Genomic DNA, 17,641 nt, shown 5'->3' with positions numbered 1-17,641 from the left:
GGCCTGGGATGAAGCACAAAGGGGGGACCCCTTTATTTTAGGAGTCCCCTCTCCTCCAGGGAACCCCGGCCAGGGGTGAATAGTTGGAGTGTGATGATGCGGCCTCAGGGACCTATATAAAAGTATCCCCTGGCTGTGGCAATACCTCCCTGGCTAGTCGAGCCCGGTGCTGGATGACCCCTACTTCTTTTGTCCCCCGTATTTTTGGAACCAGGAATGGCTCAAAGAGCCCGGTGCTGGTTATGCTTTTGGGGGGGGACCTGCTAGTCCTTTCTATTTCTTATTTTTTAACTGTTTCTTTACTTTTACAGGCAGAAGCATGCACGGATCTCACTGATCTGTGCATGGTTCTGTCTAAATTTGCACCTTATAATGCAACTCGCATTACAAGGTGCAAATTTAACCAATAGGTTTCAGGTCTGTTTTTTCACCAGACCTCACATGCAGGTTGAGTTTTTTTACTGAAAACTCGCACTGCATTACATTTGCGAGTTGCACCTCCAACTTGCACCTTCTCAAAGTGCGAAAAGGTGCGAGTTGGAATCTGTGCTAAAAATCACACACCGTTACATGCCGTCCCATGTCTTCTCCTGCATAGTATCAGGACCAGAACGTGCAGAATTTGAAGCTAGAAAGAAGTAGGTAATAAACAGTGTATACGAGACAATGAGGTAAATCAAATGCAAAAAGGTTGCCATTTTATTGTAGAAATATATTTTTGAAGTTAATCATTTACGAAGGGGAGCACCATGCATAGTTGCATGCCTTGGCATTCTCATGCGCACTCACCCATTGCTGGCATAAGTTTGAAGGAAATTGGTTGGACTGGTATATTCTGTTTCTTGAATGTGCACAACTCTTATTTCTTTTGAGCCAAGTCAATATACATACTCTTTACTTATATACAGTATGCTCAGATGGGTTGGGTATGGGTGGCCGGCAGTTGGGATACTGCTGGTCACCATACCGACGCTGGGATTCCGGAGTTTAGGTTGCCGGCGGGGGTGCAAGTGCAACGAAGACCCTTGCGGGCTCTGTGGCTCACTACAGGTTTTATTCCCATTCTATGGGTGTCATGGACACCCATGAGTGGTAATAGTCTGTGTCAGTTGGCATGCCAACTGTTGGGATTTCACCCAGGCAGGTTTCTGGCGTTGGTATAGTGACCGCACCGTATTCCGCTCAGACGCACATTAAATGAATTGCGTTAGGATATAAAATATACCTATTTCACCACATTTGCCTACCTATTCCGACTCACAAATTTTGGGAAGTTCCCATGGACTTCTGGAAGAGAGTAGGTCATCTTCCCAAAACTCGCTCAATTCCTAATGAAATGGATGAGACGGAAGGTGTAATGACATGATTAGAACAGTTGATATCTATGGGATCCCTTTGTTTAGAAGTTGAGTGTAGCTACTGATACAGACTTGTTAAGTATACCTTTTATTTTCCACTATATTGCCATTTTTATTAATCATTTTACATTTCTACATTGATAAATAATATTAACATCTTCACTTGGGATGTGTTTCCTGATCAATAGAGACTGTGACAGTGTGCTTTTTTCTCTTTAGATAGCTTAGCAGCTATCTGTGTGGAGATTCACCGTACCTTTCTGTAAGGATTGTTCAGTCTTTTTCTGTGCACATCATTGTGTTCTGTGCACCATTCCGAATAATACCCCTGAATGGGGAACTAAGAGCTATATATAGCAGTACCGTATTTCTCAAACCATCAGTAAGTGCATGATTCATATATGAGCGTAAGGACTAATAATGTAAATGTTGCAGTACCTAGTACGGGATATAGTTACAATGCTGCTGGACAGGATACCGGTGGCCGCAATACCGTTGCCGGAATTATGACCAGCTGCATAATGCCTGCATCAAAATCCAGATTGAGATCGGGATCCTGGCATCAAAATACTAATGCCAGGAATCCAGAACGCTTGTTTAGCGGGACGCGCTCGCCCAGGGGGGGTGGGAGGTTAGGTTTAGGCATTAGAAGGGGGGTTACGGTGCAGGGACGGATAGGGGGTGGTTAGGTATCGGGGAGGGGGGGTTAGGGTTAGGCACTTACAAGAGGAAGTTAGGCTTGGGCACCAAGCGGGGAGGGTTCGGTTTAGGCAGCGGGGAGGGTTAGGTTTAGGCAGCGGGGAAGGGAGGGTTAGGGTTAGGCACCACCAAGGAGGGTTGGGGTTAGGCACCACTGGGGAGGGTTAGGGCTAGGCACACACAAAAGAGGGTTAGGGTAGGGGGCAGGGGAGGGTTAGGGTCATTTTGGGGGGCTGTCGGTATTCTTATGGTTGGGGTGCCAATGTCGGTATTCTGACCGCCACCATCCTGTCCATCGGAATCCCTAGTATTATCGTAATACTTCCTTCACTTCTGCAGGCTGATATTTGGTTACTGATAGTTGCAATGATGGTCTCTATTACATCAATACGTGTAAGGAGAAAACCAGTTTTAACCATTTGTCTGGCATGGTCGCATCAGATGCGACCATACCAGCAAGTGTCTTATCTGACCTGGCCTTACAGGATGCCAGCAGTCAGATAGACAGTGTTTGCAGCTGCAGGGAAGAGAAACTTCCCTCTGCTGCTGCTGATAGAGGGACTGGAATGTCCCTCTGCCTCCCTGCACCCTCCCCTCAGTGTTGCCGTGCTGCCGATCACTGCTGATCAGTCAGCACGGCAGGGCAGCTGTAGACAATGGCAACTGCTGAGAAAGTGTAAAACAAGCCACCCCCAGACCCACCCTATGTACCTGGCAGCTGTTTTGGGGGTAAAAATTAAGTTCCGATGTTACCGATGTACGATGTTACTGATCTTTCCTGACCGATGTTCTGATGTTTGAGAAAAATTATTTAAAAAAATAAATATTTTTATTTAACTAAAATCATTTTGGATAAGGTTAATTTCATGTTCTTCACCTAATTCACTAATAAAAAATCCCGACCATTTCGGAGTGTTTTTTTGGGGGGGGAAATCGTCAGTTAAGTGGTTAAGTACTTTTTTCTTCCAGTTTACAAGGACGTGCCTATTTTTACACATTGCACACTTACAGATACTTTGTATATCTACATATACGTTTGAACTCGAGACTGGGATATACTACACAAAGATCTTCAAAAATAATTATCTAAGGATTAAGCCTGAATTTAATGTGCAAAGAATCCACAGTACCAATTCAGATTTTAATCCTTTCTGGAGAATTCAAATAAAGACTACTATTTGTTTTTCCTAAATACTCAAACAAAACTACTATATTTATTTTATCATAATTGTTTGCTATTTCATTTGGTATATAACTATTCATCTATGAATGAAAACCATTTCTGTCACCAAAATACGAAAACCTAATGATTCTGGAAAATTAACACCCCTGAAGAAGTCGCCTAAGACAAAAAGCGTTGGGTGAAAACTTTTACGTTATCATTATTACGCTAAAAGTGAATGGGCAATTAAAAGTCTGGAAGTTGTCATTATCTTAATGGTGAAAAATTATTTCTGTTCTATTCACACTCACATCTTGACAAAGGGGCTAGGACCCCTGAAACGTTGATGTCCTTTTCAATGTGACTTTTTCAATACATCTTTTTTTCAGAAGTCCCTGAGTGCCGCAGCATTTGTTTTTTTCTATTAGCAACAGCTTCTCTGAGGGCACCGGGGCAACATATGCTGGTGCCCTCCGGCTGTCAACACTCAATAAGGGTCTTTCACAACCACAGAAAACAAGAGACCAAGGCTCCTTAGGTTAACGTTTTTAGTTATATTAACTTTCGTCAGAACAATCAGTGATAGAGACAAAACATACCTTTTATACCTTCACAGATCAATCTGCTCCGTCCCCTCAGGTCCGGCGGGTCCGGATGACGTCATCCGCCTCACGTGTGGGGCGCTCCTTGCCCCGTCCTGACGCCGGTTACCTAGGAAACAGCCCAGCAAAACAAACATGATAAAATCCCAAAGTGCTCAAATGTGCAAGATTCATACAGAGATCGTGGATGATAGCATTGCTGACCGTTTCCATAAATTACAGTTGTAACATAATAGAAACAATGTATACAAATTGTGGCACAACAAGCATTTTCATAGATCAAAGCACTGCTCATTCAATCCTGCAGGCACCAGTGTATTGAGGCGATGGATCCATCTTGCCTCTCTCTGTAAAAGTGCTTTATTCCTATCACCTCCCCTCCTGCTAACTGGCTGTTGATCTATAATTTTATATTTTAAAGAGGACAAGTTGTGCTTAAACAGTTTAAAATGACGGTCTACAGGTTGAGCTTGATGGTCACTTTCGAGAGCAGTCCGGATGGCAGATATATGCATGGCCATTCTCTCATGGAACTGCCCGGAAGTTTTACCTACAGTATGTATAGGAGACCACAGGGACATCTGATAAAGAAAATCACATAAGTGCTGGTACAGGTAAGTATTTTATCAATTTTTATAAATTTGCCTGAATGTGGATGAGAAAATCCTGGGCCTGTCTCCATATAACTGCACGTTGTGCAGCCCACACACTTCTAGCACCCGGGCTTCCTAGATAAGAATGTCTGTGGTGCTGTTGGTATAAAACCTGAGATGTCGTTATGGACCAACAGATTCTTCAGATTCCTATTACGTGTATAACTGGGTAATAATGTATTCTGTTGGAATATATCTAGTTCCCTGTCAGATGCATTAATTGACCAGGTGTCCCTGGAGATTTTTGAGATACGCTTACTGATGGAACTATATTTCTGTACAAACGGAATCCTTTGACCCAAATTACGAGATTTAGATTGAGTACCCAATAAGATCTCATATCTCTTGATGTTCAGGACTTTGGATTTCGTGGCCATCAACTCGGACCAATCATAGCCATGTGCCCTAAAACCCAAAGCCATTTTATCTATCTCGGATTCAGTATTCACTAAATCATCCGAGATCCTATGTATCCTCAAGAACTGCTGGGGTAACCATAAAAACCATGGGGTATAGACGGGATCCGCAGGAGACATGGGCACTTTAAGACTTTGGGTGTGAACTGGCTCCTCGCTCTATGCCCCTTCTCCAGACCCCAGTTTTAGAATTGTGCCCAGGCAGACTGGATGCACACTGAGGAGCTCTACAGAGTTTCTTAGGAAAATACTTTTGTTAGGTTTTTTATTTTCAGGGAGACTGCTGGCAACAGTCTCCCTGCTTCGTGGGACTAAGGGGAGAGAAGTTAGACCTACTTCCAGTGAGTTCAAAGGCTCTGCTTCTGGCTACAGGACACCAATAGCTCCTGAGGGTTTGATCGCTAGGTACGCCTAGATGCTCGCTCCCAGAGCCAGCCGTCACCCCCCTTACAGAGCCAGAAGTCAGAAGACAGGTGAGTAGAAGAAGATCAGAAGACTTCAGTGACGGCTTTCTGAGGTACCGCACAGCGATCGCACGCTGCACGCCATGCTCCCACACGCAGCAGCACTACAGGGTGCAGGAGGGGGGCGGTGCCCTGGGCAGCAGATAAATCTCTAAAATGGACTGGCAAGAGGGGACATAAGTGCTTAGGCACTGTCCTAACCCCCAACAGTATAAAAATATATTTGAAAAAAGCGGGACTGAAGCGCGCCATTAAGGGGGCGGAGCTTTGTCCTCGCAGCTCACGAAGCTCAGCGCCATTTTCCTCTCTTCCCTGGAGGAGGCTGTATTAGGTACACAAACGGCCGTGGGAGTGACCCTGTCGACACCGCCGACTCCTGATTGGGTAAATGTGTTGAATGCCTTGAATGCTAATGGGGCTCGTATTAATAAGAGATTAGATAAGTCTGATTCTCAGAACCAGGCATGGAAGAAATCTGTGGAGGATGCAGGATTGCAGGTACAGACCCCTTCGGGGTCACAAAAATGTCCGTTTGCCCAGTTGGCAGAAACAGATACCGACACAGACACTGACTCCAATGTCGACTTTAGTGATTCCAGATTGGATCCAAAAGTAGCAAAGAGTATTCAGTACACGATTGTGGCGGTAAAATACGTATTACATATTTCTGAGGACCCTGCTGTTCCTGATACAAGGGTTTGTATGTATAAAGAAAAGAAACCTGTGGTAACATTTCCTCCCTCTCATGAGCTGAACACTCTTTTTGAAAAGATTTGGGAAAGCCCTGACAAGAAGTTTCAGATTCCCAAGAGGATTCAGGTGGCGTATCCGTTTCCCTCTGTGGATAGGGAAAAGTGGGAGTCACCCCCCATTGTGGACAAGGCCCTATCCCGCTTGTCTAAAAAGGTGGCTCTCCCGTCTCCTGATATGGCAGCCCTTAAGGACCCTGCGGATCGCAAGCAGGAAAATACATTAAAATCCATTTATGCCACCACGGATACGCTGCTCAGACCAGCCATAGCGTCTGCGTGGGTGAGTAGTGCTATCGAAAAGTGGGCAGATAACTTTTCATCTGAGATGGATACCCTAGATATGGATAGCGTCCTTTTGACACTGGGTCATATCAGGGACGCAGCGGCCTACCTAAAGGAAACGGCGAGAGATATTGGCCTTTTGGGATCAAAAGCCAATGCCATGGCAGTCTCAGCTAGGCGAGCATTGTGGATCCATCAATGGAATGCTGATGCTGACTCCAGGAAAAATATGGAAAATCTGCCATATAAAGGTGGTGTCTTGTTTGGTGAAGGTCTCGCAGATTTGGTATCTACAGCCACCGCGGGTAAGTCATAATTTTTGCCTTACGTTCCTTCACAACAAAAGAAAACACACCACTATCAGATGCAGTCCTTTCGGCCCAATAAATACAGGAAGGGCCGAGGATCTTCCTTCTTTGTTACTAGAGGAAGGGGAAGGGGTAAAAGATTACCGGCCTCGGCAGGTTCCCAGGAGCAGAAGTCCTCCCCGGCTTCTGCAAAATCCACCGCATGACGCTGGGGCTCCTCTGCGGGAGTCCGCACCAGTGGGGGCACGTCTCAAACTCTTCAGTCAGTTCTGGGTTCGTTCGGACCTGGACCCATGGGTTTTAGAAATCGTGTCGCAGGGGTACAAACTGGAGTTTCAAGACATTCCCCCACGCCGATTTTTCAAATCAGCCTTACCAGCTTCTCTTCCAGACATGGAGGTAGTATGCGGCGCAATACAAAAGTAGTGTCAAAATCAGTTCATTATCAAGGTTCCCCCGTCACAACAGGGGGAAGGCTTTTATTCGAGCCTGTTCGTGGTCCCGAAGCCGGATGGCTCGGTCAGACCAATCCTGAACCTAAAATCCCTCAATTTCTACCTAAGAAGATTCAAATTCAAGATTGAGTCTCTCCAAGCAGTGAAATCAGCCTGGAGGGAAGGGGATTTTATGGTGTCCGTGGACATAAAAGATGCCTACTTACATGTTCCCATTTATCCTCCGCATCAGGCTTACCTGAGGTTTGCAATTCAGGATTGTCATTACCAATTTCAGACGTTGCCGTTTGGTCTGTCCACGGCTCCAAGGATTTTCACCAAAGTGATGGCGGAGATGATGGTTCTCCTTCGCAAAGAAGGAGTCACGATTATCCCATACTTGGATGATCTACTGATAAAGGTGAGATCCAGGGACCAACTGGTGCAGAACATTACGCTCGCTATGGCAGTTCTGCAACAACACTGTTGGATCCTAAACTTGCCAAAATCACAGTTGATTCCGACGACGCGACTGTCCTTTTTGGGAATTCTGGACACAGAATTACAGAGAGTGTTTCTTCCAGTAGAAAAAGGCTCTGGAAATTCAGAACCTGGTCAGACAAATTCTGAAACCAGCAAAAGTGTCAATCCATCAATGCACTCGTTTACTGTGGAAGATGGTGGCGGCCTATGAGGCCATTCAGTTTGGCAGGTTCCATGCCAGGGTGTTTCAGTGGGACCTGTTGGACAAGTGGTCCGGATCCCACCTGCACATGCATCGGAAAATAATTCTGTCTTCCAAGACCAGAATTTCACTCCTGTGGTGGCTCCACAGCTCTCACATCCTAGAGGTGTGCAGGTTCAGGATCCAGGACTGGATCCTAGTAACCACGGATGCGAGTCTCCGGGGCTGGGGGGGGCAGTCACACAGGGGGAAAACTTCCAGGGAAGATGGTCAAGCCTGGAAACTTGTCTACACATAAACGTTCTAAAGTTAAGAGCCATTTACAACAGCCTTCTTCAAGCGGAACATCTGCTTCGCAATATGCCCGTACTGATCCAGTCGGACAGTATAACAGCAGTAGCGTACATAAACCGACAAGGCGGAACAAAAAGCAGAGCGGCAATGGCAGAGGCCACGAGGGTTCTCCGCTGGGCGGAAAGACATACAAGCGCTCTGTCAGCGGTCTTCATTCCGGGAGTGGACAACTGGGAAGCAGACTTCCTCAGCAGACACGATCTCCATCCAGGAGAGTGGGGTCTTCATCAAGAGGTCTTCACAGAAGTGACAAGTCTTTGGGGAATTCCTCAAGTAGACATGATGGCGTCTCGTCTCAACAAAAAGCTTCAGAGATATTGTTCCAGGTCGAGGGATCCTCAAGCAATAGCAGTGGATGCCCTGGTAACACCATGGGTGTTTCAGTCTGTTTATGTATTCCCTCCGCTTCCACTCATTCCAAAAGTGCTAAAGGTCTTAAGAAGAACAAAGGTTCGGGCGATCCTCATTGTTCCAGACTGGCCAAGGAGGGCTTGGTATCCGGATCTTCAGGAGTTACTCATAGAAGATCCCTGGCCTCTTCCTCTACGAGAGGATCTGTTACAACAAGGGCCGTGCGTGTATCAAGACTTACCGCGGCTACATTTGACGGCTTGGAGGTTGAACGCCAGATCCTAACCCGAAAGGGTATTCCCAGTGAAGTCATTCCCACACTTCTGCAGGCTAGAAAGGGAGTAACGTCAAAACATTACCACCGTATTTGGAGAAAATATGTGTCTTGGTGTGAATCCAAGGAGGCTCCTACGGAAGAATTTCAGTTGGGACGTTTTCTACAGGCAGGTGTGGATGCGGGTTTGAAGTTGGGTTCAATTAAAGTGCAAATTTCGGCCTTATTGGTTTTCTTTCAAAAACAATTGGCCTCCCTTCCAGAGGTTCAAACTTTTGTGATAGGCGTGTTGCACATCCAACCTCCATTTGTGCCCCCGGTGGCACCATGGGATCTTAATGTGGTGTTACAGTTCCTTCAATCACATTGGTTTGAGCCTTTACAAAAGGTGGAATTGAAATTCGTCACTTGGAAAGTGGTCATGCTGTTGGCCTTGGCATCCGCAAGGCGGGTATCGGAGTTAGCTGCTTTGTCTCACAAGAGCCCTTATTTGTTCTTCCATGAAGATAGAGCAGAGTTGAGGACTCGTCAGCAATTTCTGCCGAAGGTGGTTTTGTCGTTCTACATGAACCAACCTATTGTGGTGGCAGTGGCTACTGACTCCTTAGTGGAGTCGAAGTCTCTCGATGTGGTCAGAGCTTTAAAAATTTATGTCGCCAGGACTGCACGGATTAGGAAAACGGAGGCTCTGTTTGTCCTGTATGATCCCAACAAGATTGGGACTCCTGCTTCCAAGCAGATTATTGCTCACTGGAACTGTTCTACGATTCAGCAGGCTCATTCTACGGCTGGATTGCCGTTACCGAAATCGGTGAAGGCCCATTCTACCAGGAAGGTGGGCGTGTCCTTGGCGGCTGCCCGGGGGGTCTTGGCCTTACAACTATGCCGAGCAGCTACTTGGTCGGGTTTGAACACTTTTGCAAAGTTTTATAAGTTCGATACCCTGGCTGAGGAGGACCTCATGTTTGGTCAATCGGTGCTGCAGAGTGACAATGCCGTTTTCTATGCAGGAATGAAAGCTATACCTTAAACACACCTTAAATACACTTTACCATGGAGCCGCTGCGGCCGCTGTACTTAATACACACTCTACGTACTTTGTACGCTATTTGCGTACAAAATCTCGTGCTGTGTACGGACTTAGCGTACAAACGCCGCGCTGACGGTACAAAGTACACACAGCGCGTACACACCCAATAAACACACTTTAAACCTTATACAGCAATGTGATGCGTTACTAATACACTGTAAACCTTATGCAGCAATGCAGTGTGATGTTATTACACTTTAAACCTTATGCAGCAATGCAGTGTGATGCTATTACACTTTAAACCTTAGCAGGGAAAGAAAGACATGACACCAGTCTGTGGCTAAACCACTGGGTTCCGACACCACAGCGTATTATTGCTGAAAGGGGGTTACAATTTAAACCATACAATACAACAGAATAATGGCTAGTCAATGTTACATACGTGAGTGGATTCGCTTGCGCTGCCCGGTCCGGTCCTCCGTCATCTGATAGATAACGTTGTGAGTCTTGTGTCTGACCAGGCCTGCAGCAGGCTCTCTTTATACAATTCTTCCAAAAAGCAATACAATAGATACTGTAATCTCTTTGTCCATTGGACACAGGGATGCACATTTACAGTACAGGAGAGGTCATAGGTCGGTTTGAATAGGTAGTCTTTTCCAAATGCTCTTGTGGGTGGTCTCCTCTGGATTCCCGCCGCATACATAATGTACAGTAAATACAGTTTATATCTATATTCTGCTCTTGCACATAACTATCCGCAAGAACATGCGATCTTTCTCAAACCAACACCGGAATGTTACCCTTAAAATACCCTTCAGCTGGATACCAAACACCACCTTATAACCTTGTTCTGTCCCCTCCTATTCTGTAAAGGTGAATCCCTTTGTTCTGAAACCATTTAAACTGCTGTTACTTTCTGATGTGGTGCAGGGAGGCTATGTGTACATTGTGCACTATTTGGATTAAATATGTAATGTGTTTTGATAGTTCACAAACCCTACCGTAAATACCCACACCACGCGCTGATGCGCAAGACCGCGGGAGCGACCATACACAAATTGTGAATATGTGCACGCACGACAGAACAAGTACACGTGCGGAGGCCATCTGTGTGTAGATTGTACGTGATGTGTGTACTGCAATATTTTTCGACTTTGACAAGAGTAACCTGCACTTTCCCGCCCGTTCTAGAGCTTTGGTATAACCCCATGGTTCTTATGGTTACCCCAGCATCCTCTAGGACGTATGAGAAAATAGGATTTTAATACCTACCGGTCAATCCTTTTCTATTAGTCCATAAAGGATGCTGGGCGCCCATCCCAGTGCGTACTGTATCTGCAGTTATTAGTTCTGGTTATACACAGTTTGTGTTACGTTATAGTCATCCTGTTGCTGGCATTGTTCAGGCCGTAGGCTGGAGTTCTGTTGAATGCCATGTTGTACGGCGTGTTTGAGGTGTGAGCTGGTATGTATCTCACCTCTGTTTAACAATAATTCCTTTCCTCGAAATGTCCGTCTCCCTGGGCACAGTTCCTATAACTGGGGTCTGGAGGAGGGGCATAGAGGGAGGAGCCAGTTCACACCCATTCAAAGTCTTAAAGTGCCCATGTCTCCTGCGGATCCAGTCTATACCCCATGGTTCTTTTGGTTACCCCAGCATCCTCTACGGACTAAGAGAAAAGGATTTACCGGTAGGTATTAAAATCATACTTCTGTAACGTCCTAGTGGATGCTGGGGACTCCGTAAGGACCATGGGGAATAGACTGGCTCCGCAGGAGACAGGGCACTCTAAGAAAGAATTAGGACTACTGGTGTGCACTGGCTCCTCCCTCTATGTCCCTCCTCCAGACCCCAGTTAGAATCTGTGCCCGGTCAGAGCTGGGTGCACTTTAGTGAGCTCTCCTGAGCTTGCTAATAAGAAAGTATTTTATTAGGTTTTTTTTTTTTTGTTTTTTTTTCAGAGAGATCTGCTGGCAACAGACTCTCTGCTACGTGGGACTGAGAGGAGAGAAGCAAACCTACTAACTGCGGATAGGTCGTGCTTCGTAGGCTACTGGACACCATTAGCTCCAGAGGGATCGAACACAGGAACTCGCCCTTGGTCGTCCGATCCCGGAGCCGCGCCGCCGTCCCCCTCGCAGGCCAGAAGACAGAAGCCGGCGAGAGAAGCAAGAAGACTTCAAAATCGGAGGCAGAAGACTCCTGTCTTCATATGAGGTAGCACACAGCACTGCAGCTGTGCGCCATTGCTCCCACATTAAACCCGCACACTCCGGTCACTGTAGGGTGCAGGGTGCAGGGGGGAAGGGGCGCCCTGGGCAGCAATTGAGTACCTCCTGGCATAATAGAGCATATATACAGCTGGGCACTGTATATATGCATGAGCCCCCGCCATTATTTACACAAGATCGCGGGACAGAAGCCCGCCGCTGAGGGGGCGGGGCTTCTTCCTCAGCACTCACCAGCGCCATTTTCTCTCCACAGCTCCGCTGAGCGGAAGCTCCCCAGGCTCTCCCCTGCAGAATCACGGTAGAAAGAGGGTAAAAAGAGAGGGGGGGGCACATAAATTTAGCGCAAAATCACTAATACAGCAGCTACTGGGTAAACACTAAGTTACTGTGTAATTCCTGGGTTATATAGCGCTGGGGTGTGTGCTGGCATACTCTCTCTCTGTCTCTCCAAAAGGCCTTGTGGGGGTTCTGTCCTCAAATAGAGCATCCCCTGTGTGTGTGGTGTGTCGGTACGATTGTGTCGACATGTTTGACGAAGAAGGCTATGTGGAAGCAGAGCAGGTGCAGATGAATGTGGGGTCGCCGCCGACACCTGATTGGATGGATATGTGGAAGGTGTTAAATGATAATGTAAACTCCTTGCATAAAAGATTGGATAAAGCTGAAGCCTTGGGACAGTCAGGGTCTCAACTCATGCCTGATCCTACAGCGCAGAGGCCGTCAGGGTCTCAGAAGCGCCCACTATCCCAGATTGTTGACACAGATATCGACACGGATTCTGACTCCAGTGTCGATGGCGATGATGCAAAGTTGCAGCCTAAAATGGCTAAAGCCATCCGCTACATGATTATAGCAATGAAGGATGTATTGCACATTTCAGAGGTAAACCCGGTCTCTGACAAGAGGGTTTATATGTTTGGGGAAAAAAAGGCAAGAAGTGGCTTTTCCCCTTTCACATGAGTTAAATGAGTTATGTGAAAAAGCTTGGGATTCTCCTGATAGGAAAGTGCAGATTTCCAAACGGTTACTTATGGCGTATCCTTTCCCGCCAATGGACAGGTTACGCTGGGAATCCTCCCCTAGGGGAGAGAAAGCTTTAACACGCTTATCTAAGAAGGTGGCCCTGCCGTCACAGGATACGGCCTCCCTAAAAGATCCTGCGGATCGGAAGCAGGAAGGTATCCTGAAGTCCGTTTATACACATTCAGGTACCCTACTGAGGCCGGCAATTGCGTCGGCCTGCATGTGTAGTGCTGTAGCAGCATGGACAGATACTCTGTCTGAGGAACTTGATACCTTGGACAAGGATACTATATTACTGACCCTGGGGCATGTAAAAGACGCTGTCCTATATATGAGGGATGCCCAGAGAGACATTTGCCTACTGGGCTCTAGAATAAATGCAATCGCAATTTCTGCCAGAAGGGTCCTGTGGACTCGGCAATGGACAGGTGATGCCGACTCAAAAAAGCACATGGAGGTTTTATCTTATAAGGGTGAGGAATTGTTTGGGGACGGTCCTCGGACCTAGTTTCCACAGCTACGGCTGGGAAGTCAAATTTTTTGCCATATATTCCCTCATAACCTAAGAAAGCACCGTATTACCAAATGCAGTCCTTTCGATCGCACAGAGGCAAGAAAGTCCGAGGTGCGTCTTTTCTTGCCAGAGGCAGGGGTAGAGGAAAAAAGCTGCACAATACAGCTAGTTCCCAGGAACAGAAGTCCTCCCCGGCTTCCACAAAATCCACCGCATGACGCTGGGGCTCCACAGGTGGAGCCAGGAGCGGTGGGGGCGCGTCTCCGAAATTTCAGCCACCAGTGGGTTCGCTCACAGGTGGATCTCTGGGCTATACAGATTGTGTCTCAGGGATACAAGCTGGAATTCGAAGTGATGCCCCCTCACGTTACCTCAAATCGGCCCTGCCAGCTTCCCCCATAGAAAGGGAAGTAGTGTTAGCGGCAATTCACAAATTATATCTCCAGCAGGTGGTGGTACAGGTTCCCCTCCCTCAACAGGGAAGGGGTTACTATTCCACAATGTTTGTGGTTCCGAAACCGGACGGTTCGGTCAGACCCATATTGAATTTAAAATCCCTGAACATTTACCTGAAAAGGTTCAAGTTCAAGATGGAATCGCTAAGAGCGGTCATCGCAAGCCTGGAAGAGGGGGATTTTATGGTGTCTCTGAACATAAAGGATGCTTACCTGCATGTCCCCATTTATCCACCTCATCAGGAGTACCTCAGATTTGTGGTACAGGACTGTCATTACCAATTCCAGACGTTGCCGTTTGGTCTGTCCACGGCACCAAGAATATTTACCAAGGTAATGGCAGAAATGATGATGCTCCTGCGAAAGCAAGGAGTCACAATTATCCCATACTTGGACGATCTCCTCATAAAGGCGAGGTCCAGAGAGCAGTTGCTGATCAGCGTAGCACACTCTCGGGAGGTGTTACAACAGCACGGCTGGATTCTGAATATTCCAAAGTCGCAGCTGATTCCTACGACGAGACTGCCCTTCCTGGGCATGATTCTGGACACAGACCAGAAGAAGGTGTTTCTCCCGGAGGAGAAGGCCCAGAAGCTCGTGACTCTGGTCAGAGACCTCTTAAAACCAAAACAGGTGTCGGTGCATCAATGCACGCGAGTCCTGGGAAAGATGGTGGCGTCATACGAAGCCATTCCCTACAGCAGGTTCCATGCGAGGAACTTTCAGTGGGATCTGTTGGACAAGTGGTCCGGATCGCATCTTCAGATGCATCGGCTGATCACCCTATCCCCCAGGGCCAGGGTGTCTCTTCTGTGGTGGCTGCAGAGTGCTCACCTTCTCGAGGGCCGCAGGTTCGGCATACAGGACTGGGTCCTGGTGACCACGGATGCAAGCCTCCGAGGGTGGGGGGCAGTCACTCAGGGAAGAAACTTCCAAGGGCTGTGGTCAAGTCAGGAGGCTTGTCTGCACATCAATATCCTGGAACTAAGGGCCATATACAACGCCCTGAGTCAAGCGGAGCCTCTGCTTCGCAACCAACCGGTGCTGATTCAATCAGACAACATCACCGCAGTGGCTCATGTAAACCGCCAGGGTGGCACAAGCAGCAGGGTGGCGATGGCAGAAGCCACCAGGATTCTTCGTTGGGCGGAGAATCACGTGCAAGCACTGTCAGCAGTGTTCATTCCGGGAGTGGACAACTGGGAAGCAGACTTCCTCAGCAGGCACGACCTCCACCCGGGAGAGTGGGGACTTCATCACGAAGTCTACACACAGATTACAAATCGATGGGAACTGCCACAGGTGGACATGATGGCATCCCGCCTCAACAAAAAGCTACAAAAGAATTGTGCCAGGTCAAGAGACCCTCAGGCGATAGCTGTGGACGCACTAGTAACACCGTGGGTGTTCCAGTCGGTCTATGTGTTTCCTCCTCTTCCTCTCATACCCTAGGTGCTGAGAATCGTAAGAAAAAGAGGAGTGAGAACAATACTCATTGTTCCGGATTGACCAAGAAGGACTTGGTACGCGGAACTGCAAGAAATGCTCACAGAGGACCCATGGCCTCTGCCTCTCAAGACAGGATCTGTTGCAACAGGGGCCCTGTCTGTTCCAAGACTTACCGCGGCTGCGTTTGACGGCATGACGGTTGAACGCCGGATCCTAGCGGAAAAAGGCACTCCGGATGAAGTTATTCCTACGCTGATAAAGGCTAGGAAGGACGTGACAGCAAAACATTATCACCGTATATGGCGAAAATATGTTGCTTGGTGTGAGGCCAGGAAGGCCCCTACAGAGGAATTCCAGCTGGGCCGGTTCCTTCACTTCCTACAGTCGGGAGTGACTATGGGCTTAAAATTAGGGTCCATAAAGGTCCAGATTTCAGCCCTATCCATTTTCTTTCAAAAGGAACTGGCTTCTCTTCCTGAGGTTCAGACGTTTGTAAAGGGAGTGCTGCATATTCAGCCCCCTTTTGTGCCAGTGGCACCTTGGGATCTTAACGTGGTGTTGAGTTTCCTGAAATCTCACTGGTTTGAGCCACTTAAGACCATGGAGTTAAAGTATCTCACGTGGAAAGTGGTCATGCTATTGGCCTTAGCTTCGGCTAGGCGTGTGTCAGAATTGGCGGCTTTGTCATGTAAAAGCCCCTGGGGGTAATTCCAAGTTGATCGCAGCAGGAATTTGGTTAGCAGCTGGGCAAAACCATGTGCACTGCAGGGGAGGCAGATATAACATGTGCAGAGAGAGAGTTAGATTTGGGTGTGGTGTGTTCAATCTGCAATCTAAATTGCAGTGTAAAAATAAAGCAGCCAGTATTTACCCTGCACAGAAACAAAATAACCCACCCAAATCTAACTCTCTCTGCACATGTTATATCTGCCTCCCCTGCAGTGCACATGGTTTTGCCCAACTGCTAAAAAATTTCCTGCTGCGATCAACTTGGAATTACCCCCCCTATCTGGTTTTCCATATGGACAGGGCAGAATTACGGACTCGTCCGCAATTTCTGCCGAAGGTGGTGTCATCTTTTCATTTGAACCAACCTATTGTGGTGCCTGCGGCTACTCGTGACTTGGAGGATTCCAAGTTACTAGATGTAGTCAGGGCTTTGAAGATTTATGTAGCCAGAACGTCTGGAGTCAGGAAAACTGACTCGCTGTTTATCCTGTATGCATCCAACAAGCTGGGTGCTCCTGCTTCAAAGCAAACTATTGCTCGCTGGATCTGTAACACGATTCAGCAGGCTCATTCTGCGGCTGGATTGCCGCATCCAAGATCTGTAAAAGCCCATTCCACAAGGAAGGTGGGCTCTTCTTGGGCGGCTGCCCGAGGGGTCTCGGCATTACAGCTTTGCCGAGCAGCTACTTGGTCGGGTTCAAACACGTTTGCAAAATTCTATAAGTTTGATACCCTGGCTGAGGAGGACCTTGTGTTTGGTCATTCGGTGCTGCAGAGTCATCCGCACTCTCCCGCCCGTTTGGGAGCTTTGGTATAATCCCCATGGTCCTTACGGAGTCCCCAGCATCCACTAGGACGTTAGAGAAAATAAGATTTTACTTACCGGTAAATCTATTTCTCGTAGTCCGTAGTGGATGCTGAGCGCCCGTCCCAAGTACGGACTTCTGCAATACTTGTATATAGTTATTGCTTATCTAAGGGTTATGTTATGTTTGCGTCAGGTTGTCTGATGCTCTGTTGTTGTTCATACTGTTAACTGGGTAAGTTATCACAAGTTATACGGTGTGATTGGTGTGGCTGGTATGAGTCTTACCCTGGATTCCAAAATCCTTTTCTTGTACTGTCAGCTGTTCCGGGCACAGTTTCCTTAACTGAGGTCTGGAGGAGGGACATAGAGGGAGGAGCCAGTGCACACCAGTAGTCCTAATTCTTTCTTAGAGTGCCCTGTCTCCTGCGGAGCCTGTCTATTCCCCATGGTCCTTACGGAGTCCCCAGCATCCACTACGGACTACGAGAAATAGATTTACCGGTAAGTAAAATCTTAATTTTTTTTTTCTTCTGAATTTTATGTGATGGACATGCTCAAAATAGTCTAATTTGGTGAAGTGAAATTAGAAAAATGTATATAAAAA

The 17,641-nt window shown here is 47.3% G+C and overlaps 1 protein-coding gene and 1 long non-coding RNA gene across 3 annotated transcripts in view; one reads left to right on the top strand and one right to left on the bottom strand.

The window, feature by feature from the left end:
- Positions 1 to 17,641, top strand: part of VDR (vitamin D receptor) — a 363,421-nt gene that overhangs the window by 225,651 nt on the left and 120,129 nt on the right. The gene's annotated exons all lie outside the window — the stretch shown is intronic.
- LOC135008889 (uncharacterized) overlaps positions 1 to 17,641 on the bottom strand; it is a 55,125-nt gene that overhangs the window by 35,146 nt on the left and 2,338 nt on the right. Inside the window, exons 2-3 of one of the 2 annotated variants that reach the window (XR_010208499.1) lie at positions 3,819 to 3,930; positions 1,248 to 1,328 (exon numbers count right to left, since the gene is read on the bottom strand). This is a non-coding gene — a long non-coding RNA (uncharacterized LOC135008889). The remainder of the gene's footprint in view (positions 1 to 1,247; positions 1,329 to 3,818; positions 3,931 to 17,641) is intronic. The other variant, XR_010208502.1, reaches the window with a different exon arrangement.

The sequence above is a fragment of the Pseudophryne corroboree genome, chromosome 2 (genome assembly GCF_028390025.1).
Source record: "Pseudophryne corroboree isolate aPseCor3 chromosome 2, aPseCor3.hap2, whole genome shotgun sequence".
NCBI classification, from domain to species: Eukaryota; Metazoa; Chordata; class Amphibia; order Anura; family Myobatrachidae; genus Pseudophryne; species Pseudophryne corroboree.
This window is presented reverse-complemented; position numbering and strand designations above follow the sequence as displayed.